This window comes from Blennius ocellaris, assembly GCF_963422515.1.
Source record: "Blennius ocellaris genome assembly, chromosome: 16".
NCBI classification, from domain to species: domain Eukaryota; kingdom Metazoa; phylum Chordata; class Actinopteri; order Blenniiformes; family Blenniidae; genus Blennius; species Blennius ocellaris.
The window spans coordinates 6,455,349-6,465,548 of record NC_137665.1 but is presented as its reverse complement, the minus strand read 5'-3'; the positions used below and the strand labels follow the sequence as shown (position 1 = coordinate 6,465,548).

General features: G+C 42.0%; 1 protein-coding gene across 1 annotated transcript in view; it reads right to left on the bottom strand.

Annotated features, from left to right (window-relative positions):
• Positions 1-10,200, bottom strand: part of coro7 (coronin 7) — a 97,782-nt gene that overhangs the window by 49,414 nt on the left and 38,168 nt on the right. The window lies entirely within an intron of this gene.

The window sequence follows — 10,200 nt, the reverse complement described above, 5'->3', positions numbered from 1 at the left end:
TACAGAGTATCACCACCCAATACAAACATTTTAAAGACTGTTTAATGTTCACTTTCTGTGGGGGAGGGGGGGTCGAGGAATTGTTCCTACCCAGCAGCGAGCCAGGGGCAAAATGGAAACAAAGATTTTGATCGAAAACACTCAGATTAAGGTCGTAAGTAGATGCAACAATTGTGAACATCTCACTGGTCTAAGTCAAACTCGAGAGTGCTGTTTGCAAACCCACACAATAAACAGGCTGACCACCCATGTGTTTTATAGGTAGAATGCTGGTAGGGAATTGATGCAAGATGCACGCACACACAAACACACTCTCACAAACTCTCACACCCGCAAACAAAAATAAGCATGTCTTGGACCATAGCTGGAAGCGCTTGTTCAGGGCTCCTTGCTAACAACATAAGCATATAAAACAGCACTACTCCTGTCCTTATTATGTCAATTTCCTCCAAGAAACCAAATTCCTAAAGAAATAACAACACAAAAAATAGGCACCCTCCGGAGAGTCAATAGAATCTAAATTCAATAGATGAGATTCTAAGCATGTGACGGACAGATGCATGATTGCTGTATTAAATGTGGATAGTGTTGTGGCTCCAGGTAAGAAGACAAGATGGCTGATGTCTGACAGCTGAAATGAAGGAAGGCATGTTTCCATCCTTCTCTACGGCAAGACAGCTGCAAATGCTCATGCACGCAAGCAAGAAGTACAGAGGAGCTCGTGTGTGCGTGTCTGCCTACTTCTCTCCTTTCCTTCCATAGAACACGTCTTCTTTTCTCCCCCTGGCTTTAAGAGTAACCTGGTCCCTGGAGAACAGCCAACTTTGACGCTCACACTGGGCCTGCGCCGCTCAATGGCCCCTACTGTAGTTTCAAGGACCTTTTTCACAATTATTAACCACAAAAGTCCAGATGGAATTACAAAAATATGTTTTTTTCCAAGCACTTTCTCTTCCTTTTCTCTCTTGCTTTTTCCCCTCTCCTTTCTCTGTTGCCATTTTTTGTTTCTAATACGTTTCCAAATGCGGTGCTAAAGCAAGACAGCCAAGGACAATATGTCAAAACCCGGGGTCACGAGGCTGCAAGCAGCATTTGTATTATTCACTGCACTTCTTAATCTTTTTTCCTCGGTTTCTTTCTGCTCCTTTTTTCCCCCCCAATCAGCCCTGCTGCCTACACAGCGCAGCTGACCTCCCACTAACCTCAAACCATCTCTCCAACCTCAGTCAACATTATTTGCAGTAAGCAGTTGGGGGCATCATATTATCCCATTAAAGTCACGAGATGAAGACTTCAGCTCATCTACAACCTACAAAAAAAAACGTATACACATGCACAATTGACTAAATTACTGTTTCCAGAATACAAGCAGCATCTATCTTCATTAACATGTCTGCAAATATAATTGGTATCTTCAATAGTTTGAGGAAGAAAAAAAATGCTTAGAACTAAAGTCTTTAGCATATGGGAGGTTGCTATATGCTTAAAAAAAAAAAAAAAAAAAAGATTTGCGGCAAAGGAAAGTTAAAAAGTAGATGGGGAAAAAGAAGCGCTGAGTAGAGAAAACACACCACCACTTTGTTTTTGGAACCTGGTTTTTTTGGCTCCAGTTTCTGGACCTCTGCTCATTTCCCTGCAGCACTCAGTCAGGCTCTCCTGCCCCACATTCCTCCATCCCTCCCTCTAAATCTTTCTGAAGTTCTAATAACAGATGAAGGGTGGTGTGCCACCGGTTCCTCTCATTGCCATACGAGCTGCCAGTCTGTACCAGCAGATGGCCGGGATAATGTTCTGGTAAAATAAAATGCAAAAAAAAAAGAAAAAAAAGCAGTAAAGGAAAGAAAGACGAGAAGAAGTGAGGGGAATGAGAAAGAGAGAAATAAGGGAAATGGGAAAAGAAAGCAAAAGAAGAATTTGACTCTGGTTAGTTTTTGGCAACATGGCAGGAACACATGCAATTCATTTCACATGCTGCTCTGTACGTTATTAGATGTAAAAATAAATGGCACTGTGGTTTCCTCAGAGCGGATACTTTCTGCCATGCCAGGCTTGTCATCAATGTCTTTTTCAGTTATCATCTCGTCCCACAATAGAATACACATGGATTCTTTCAACTTATGGACGAGGCAAACTGACAGAGACATGATGTCCAAATTAAATGTATCGAGGTAGTGAAATTAAATGTACATGCATGACTGGCATGCAAATAAAGAAAACATTTCAAGTTGGGATCACATCCATATCAGAGCAGGGCTGTTCAACGAGTGGGAGAATGAGCTCTTCTTCATATTAAATATAAATATTTGGCGGTGATTCTGCAGCAATGATTCTTCTTACTTCAAATACTTGTAGAAAAGCATGGCTCCGACAGAAGATTATTAGTTCTTACCATGAATATAAATCAGTCATTCATTTTGCAGTATAACTAAATCCTTTCCAAAAGATCACAACTGTTATTGCACCTATAAACAAGCCAATAGCCTACAGATTGGAAGATGAGCTGTTAAACCAACTGAGCCACATTCACTTCAGATTATCACTGGCCATTGTTTGATTCAGTATCACATCTTGGATTAAGCTTTGTCAAGTGAGTCACATGGGTGGTTTAATCATGAAACTGTTTCAAGGAGGTTTACAATCTCTAGAATATGAGAACCTCTTCTTTTAATTAATTTAATCAGCTGAACTTCATTGAACATTAATAATGCCAAAATTAATGTGCATCATCTACCGAACACCAAAGTAACATAAAAATGTCCTGCTGTTCCTGGTTTATTCCACCAAATATAAATCATACAAATGAGCAAGATGTAACCAGATGCATAACAATAATAATAAAATGGACTTGAAAGAGTTCAAATAAGTAAGAAATGATGACTGATGATATAATGAATGCTGTAAAAATTTAAAGTAAAGAATGGTCTGTTAATTGAGGAGGTGTGATGATGAAATGTGAGGGGACTGAAGTGTGGGGGTGTCTGGATACAGGCAGTAAAAAATGCATATGTCTTTGGGAATGTAGTGATAGGAGGTGTTGAGGGGCATTTGTGGAGGTGTTGCAAGTGAATGCGCGTGTCTGTAAAGCAGTGGTAATAAAAAAAATTAAAAGAAAGCACCTAAACTGAACCGTGTGTCATCGTTGGAAAGGAACCCATGTGTGCTTCTCATTTCAAAGGAATGGAGGGACAGCGGGTGGGGGGGGGTAGGGGGGGGGTTGGTTTATTGAGAAGAACTTAAGCAAATGAGCAATGTGGTCTTAATGAGGAGGAGTGGAGGTTGAAGATGGAGAGGCAGTCATGGAAGGTTAAAGGCATGAGGTTTTGAAATAAAAATGAGTGCATCGCGCTGCTATGCCAAAAGAGTTCAATCCAATCCAAGAGCTCATCAGATGGATCTAATGGCTCAACCATAGCTAACGTTTAAACTAATTACAGCCAGTCGTTCTATGATAAAGTTCATGGGAGCCAACACTTTTTTCAGTCTTCTTTATGAAACTTGATTGTGCTCAACATTTAGAAAATCAATAGCTGTTGGGAATGAGTGCTCAGTACTTCCTCTCACAACTCCATGCAAATGCACAGATGAGGCTGTAAATGCAGCAGTTTTAACTTTAGAAAACTTACAAAGTTTACAAATATGATAAATGGACTTTACTTATGTATATGAGGCATTTTCCCTCAATCAACTTTACATCACCTTCACCCATTCACACACTCACATATCATCATGCAAGGTGCTCAGGTTCCACTGAAAGAAACAGGCGTTCGGAGAGTTGCACAAAGACACTGCAAGACATGGACGGGGCAAGACGGGGGATGGAACGTCACAAGAGGAACTCAAGCATGGAACACAATTTTCAGTGGTGAATTGTTACAGTTGCCACACTGGTGTCTGGAAAACCTCAAACAAGCCTTGTACAATGCTTTCTTGTTTGTTGGGATCCCAAAACCTCAACATTTCCGTCCAAAATCATTTGACCAAGGAAACTAGAAACAAGGCAAGTGACACTAAGTGGGAGCAGTCATCGATTCAGAGTTGCCCGAAACTTCTCCTCCTATTGTATAATATTTGTTATAAAACTGACTGTTTGCATAAAACAGTCTTAGAAGAGATTAAAAATCAGCTCTGGCTTTACAACATCTTTATTTACTTTGAGCCAAACATTTGGGGTTTTTTTCTCTTCTTTTTATTTAAGCTCCCATGACTGGGCACACTAACAAATTGAAAGGAGTATGAAGTCACTCTCATTAGACTCTGGAAGGGGTCACAGCAGGGAAAGCTCGGCAGAGTCCCCGGTGCTAATTGAAACAATATCACTCTGCACTTTGCTGCATCTCACCAGATCAGCAGAACTCCTGCTGACCCGGCAGAGGAAAAACACATGGCTCACACAGAGATCTTCATATCACTCGAGGTCAGAGAGGAGACGCCGGCTTGTTTGTTATATCCCATTGAAAACGAGGTTCAGTTCAGGTAAGCGGCTATTAAGGTCTTGTTTTACAAGAATGTAACCTTGTTGCTATAAAACTAAGCTTAGATGGCAAAATGTCGGGATAAAAAGTTGATCATAAAAAGTACAGTGGAAATGATCGAAATCATCATCAAAATATTTAATAGGCCTCATATGAGCCAAACATCTGTTGCATGTATGGAAGTGATCTTAGGACTGTTTGATGTGAAATGAACAAAATTATCGAAAAAATCCCCCAGATCAACAAGTCAATTAAGAAAGCACCAACTCTCTCTCTCTCTCATTTATTCTTTCAGCAATCGGAGTGAGATAAACAAAGTTATTGCTGTTTTGATTGTGAAAGTGTTTACTTCACTTTCTTCCATTTTCAATTATGATCTGGTGTTTCCTTCTTTTTCCCAGACATACAAAAACATGAACTGCACCATCAAATATCAACAGCAGATTGTGATGTCCATAACTTTAAAGTAGCAACACTGACACGGCTCAAGCTCTCCTGAGCCGGGGGGTCAAGCACTCAGGCCTCACTCAATGCGTCCCTGAAGACACCAGCAGACATTCATCGAAACACTGTTGTGTACACATCCTGCACAAGTTTTAAACTGTACTAGCAACACAGCCACACTATGTATACACATCTTCAGATTTCAGTGTTTGTGGCTGGAGCTCCTGTTTAAGCTCAAAGAGAGCCGAGCTGCGCTGAAATGTGGGTGGGCATATCACTCGTAGAAGAAAGCATTTAGTAAAAATTTAATTTAGTAGCTTAAGAAAGGAAAAGCAAGGATATTTATGGATATTCCTGATTTGTAAAAAGGATGATCCTGATCTTAGAAAGTGTGCCGTTTGGTACTAAGGAGTTGAAACCGTGATACAAATTGCTTTTCAAATATTTCTTCAGCATGTTTGTGTCTGTGTGTGGAGAGTGGAGGGTGGTGACAGGCACAGATTATGTGTCTGTAATCCTTTTCATCACACTGAGCACTCACGGCGTCCTGGTGGCAGACAGAATGATTTACATACATCGATCAGAGGATGGAAACTCCTCCCCACACGTGTAGGTGGATTAAATGTCTCAAGTCCTTCTTGTAAGCCTTTATGAGCAGCGTTCATAAATCTGCCGGGCACATTGTTTGTAAGAATGATGTTCAGGAGGATAAATGTGCTCAGTGGTCGAAACGTAAACGGTCGGCGTATGTATGTAAACTTTGCATGTGGAGTGTGTCGTCCTAATGGCTTCTGGCAGGTTGACTTCAGTAATCCACATCAGTCAGACTAATTCTACTTCCTCCACACACAAAACGCACGTCCACATGCAGTCAGTTCACGGGAGCACCATAATGGACATCTCAAACATCACCCTGCTGTCACAGGGCTGGGGGATCCTGACCTCTGACCTTTCTGCTCCGGTCTACAAATATCTGTTTGTTTCTGCCCAATAATAACAATCAGAGGGGAAGGGGGGGGTGGGTGTGCAACATGTTTCCTCGTGAGTCATTACACTCCAACACACACACACGGGGGAGGAAAAAAAAAAAAAGGGTTGATCCGCTAATCCTGTCTGCAGGGAGGGTCTGGACAGTCACAGGTGTCATGGCAGTGATTAGGAGCGACATGGTGAATGGGGAGCGGACTGGGATCAGGCTGTAATCAGATTGCTTGTTTATATCAGTCGAGGTTAAACACAAACACTTTTTTTTTTACCTTTAATAGCTCTAAAATAAATAGCAATACAAAGCCATTTTAAGCAGGAATTAATTTATTCAACCCCTCCACTTGAACTCCACCATAGAAAATGTAAAAGGCTAAGTCGGTTTTGACCTTGAAGATGAATATAACATAACTACATTCAAATACACTTGGAAAATAATGATGGTTACATTTTACATGGAATATGCTCCTTTTCTATGAGTATGGTTGAAATGGAGGCTACAAATAACATTTTTGGCAGTTTGTGTATAATGCTTTTAGTTTGGTTTGTTTTAGTAGCCATATGTAAACATGTATGAGACAAATTTGCAAGAACTGGCAATTGTTTGCTTTTCATGAGTGGATTCAAGCAGATGAAGTAAGCAAAACTTATTACATAAACCTTACATTTTGAAATGCTGGATTTATTTTGGTTTGTTCTACTGCAGAATGCCAAGACGGCTAAACTTATTCAGTATGTTTATCCTTTGAAATGTCTGAGATCTTTTTTCCACACAGTCAACATTTAAGGTAAGACAACTTCATTTCTATGACACCTCCGAATAACAATGCAATACAGACATGGCCCTCGAAGCAAAACCACAAAGTATTATAAAAACAGAAAAAAAGATATGCATTTATAAAGAGGATTTCATAGAAAAGACGAAGTGTTAAGTGAAATAGGCAATGTATTAAAAAGGCTTTCAAGATAATTTTGTTGCTGGACTAAAGCAAAGTTAAGGATTCAGGTTATAGTTTGGTAAATGATGGGTAGTAATTTAAAAGAACACACAATTTTCAAGTGCAAAAAACAAAAACACAAAAAACCACCAGGATCATCTGACAAATACAATCTCTTCCCTGCCTCAGTATGCAGGCCAGCGGCCACAGCAAATCACGGTCTAGCCAATGGCCACTTGGAGACCAAAGGGCCTGAAATGGGTCACAACAGGGCAGTAAAAAACTCACCGCTGCACAAGACAAACATAAACATGGACACCCGCTAGGCAGGCTGACGCCGCGTGCCTGCGTGGGTGCCTGCCAGCCCAGGCTGTGGCCTGGGGGTAAGGGCATGGCGGCCGAACGCCTTGGTAGGCACCCCGAGTCGACGGGTTCACCCCAGTGGAAAGTCTGCATCAGCCCGCACAGAGCCCGCTGCGGCTTTGAGAAGGTAGCGATTCACCAGACCCCCCCTACTGAGGTAGTCATTACTTCCCGAGCAACCGCAGGCTAAATGTATCCTCCATGCACAGTAGAAAATAGCAGAACTGTGGGGAAAGAAAGGGGGTTGCGGGGGGATGGGTGAGGGGCTGATATAAAGACATTAAGAAGAGGGTTGAGATGGAGTAGTGAGACATGAAGAATGCAAAAATCTGGACAGGAGTCATTACAGTACGACTGAAGGGAGAAAAGGGTTTGGAAAACAAAGGAATATATTAAAAAAGAAGGAAGACGTCATGAAGAAAAAGACAAAAAGACATTGAAGGAGTCTTGATGATGGATAGGGCACTGCAATTTTTTTTTATTTTGGGGGGGAGCAGGGGGTCTCCAGTTCAACCACCACATATTTTCCCTCGTGAGGGATGTAATTTACACAAACCCACTAAAGGTCGAGAGCGAGGCAAGCTGTGCCAACCCTAACTGAGCCTCTGAGCAGCCAGCATGTTTTTCCCCTCCGTCTTTTCTCTCTAGGTCTCTAAAGTGTCTTGTCCATTCCATTGATTATTACAGGATTTATACCAATGACTGGTGATTCGAGGTTGGCAGAAGTTTATGACAGTGCATGCCTGTAATTTAAAAGCGATATGTCTTTCAGCAGTCTTGGGTTCTTTGTTTCACTGTTGGAGGGCGGTGGAGTCACACACCCACTGAAATGTCTCCCATCCATTCTCCAACAAATGCCAACAAAAAGTTTTGATGATTTCAAGGTGTATTTTAGCAGATGATCATGTGAAAAGACCGATGCCTCCGTGCAAACACAGCAAACTATATTTACAAACTTTTGGACTTCTCAGATAATAACTTACAGAAATTAATCTAAGATAATATTGTACAGCCAGTTAACATACCAGTCACGCAGAAAGTGGTAGGATACATGAGCAGTGCAATGTCAAATTGGAGCATAAAATGACTTTAGAAAAGCCAGATGTGAGTTTTCTCTCTATGTTCATGCACCGCGTGCACGAGGGAATAAAAACAAAACATCCTGCAGCAGTTGCCACATTGTGAAACATCATACCAACACAAATTGGAAACTACATGGAACTTGCCATACTCAGAGATACTGTAGATAATTTAAACGGTTTGCATAAATAACTGAAAACATTTGACTGAGTTTGACAGTATCTTTCTAATACTGCTGAGTGCTTCTCACTTCAAAGTCAGCCAAAACTATAAATTGGTGTTGTGCACAGCTTAGTACTGTATGCGTCTGCGCCTGGGTGTTGGGTTTGTGCAGTGGCTGGCTCGTGGCGGACCGAGGAGACAATGCACAACATGTGAGCTCACAGCTGTGGGTCTCCGAAGCTTCACAGCAGCAGTGGACCGTGGATGGACCATGATGGCCAGGATGTGTGCAGAACCATTAGAATAATACAAGTCACTCCACTAAAGTGTGTGCGTGTTGGGTGGGGTGGGGGTGGGTGGGTCGGTGAGGGAGGGGTGCTGTCTTTCTTTCATCATTTGTCCATCAACCCATGTGGGGTTTTTTTTTCCAGTCCTGTGCTATTGAAAGGGCTGTTCCTCGAGAACACCACCTGTGTAAGTCAGTGAAAAACCCAGCAGCTCACCAGCTTTGTCCCATTGGGCTGTGAGGAACAAGTGGTCCCTCAAACTTTTCATTCCAAATAGGTCGGTCCCCCCCCCCCCCAAGTTGGCCTCGCCAAACATGTTTATCTAAGGTGCTTTGTGAACGTTCTGCCGTTTCACCCCTCACTCCGATGCCCAATGCACACAGCTGGCACACAAAGAAAACCACTGGAAAGGAAAGACTGCAGGATACAGTAAACATTTGGACACAGCACACAGTAGGCACATTTGGTTTTCAATGGCTCATTCAATGGCTTCACATGTTACTTCACTACAGTCAGTGGCTTAACTGATTTGAATTGCAGTAAAAAATAACACAATCATTGAAATCAAAACGGAAAGAACAAAAACAAAAAGAGTAAAGTTCATACTGTTGTTTTGAAGGATACAATCTTATTGAAAGTATTGCCTTTGCACCGCGTGATTGCATGGCTAAAGAAAGACATGGTTGGTTGCGCACGCGTCATCCCAACTGTCTAATCCTGCTGAGAGATGATGAATACTGTTTAGTGATGGTCTGCGTGTGCGGAAAAAAAACAAGAAAAGGCAGATTCGTCCAGGCATGTTTGTATGCGCGACGGTGCAGCTCAGTGTGTGACGATCTACACAGGTGCGAGTATGTACTGAATGACTGACCAGTCCCTGGTTACTGGGAGGAATGCAGCTCCTCCAATAATGCTGCCTGCAAGAGACATCTGTGCAACGCACAATTAGGAGGTGTTGCACTGAAAGAGTGCCTTGTTGTCGACAGAAACATGACTGAAAAGATGCCATGGATGACAAGTCTATTTGAGCAATAACAAAGGATGTTGTCATGTTGTACCGATCCCCCGTGTCGATACATTGCAGCAATACTGGCAGATTGATTTTCACAAATTTTTTAAAAACCACCAACAATGAATCAGCAGACTAATGCACTAAATTGAATGTTTAAACTTAGCATCTCCAATATGTCAAACAACTTCCCAAACCCAACAAACACAATCGAGCGAGCGATCTTTTTTCATCTTTTGTTGTGAGGAGGAAAAAAAGTTTGGACAAAAGAGAGCAAAGGCTCAGTGGAGGACCTACACTCCTGGACCGAACAAAAGTCTACCACCCACTTGTGCCGAGCTCTTCAGACTTCTGGCCCTGCAGCTGAACACAAAGAAACCACACAATAGCTGGCTGACTAATTGACCCCGCTGAAATAATGTTAGCTGGCTTCAAACAGAGGGCTTTCAGTCGATGTGAGG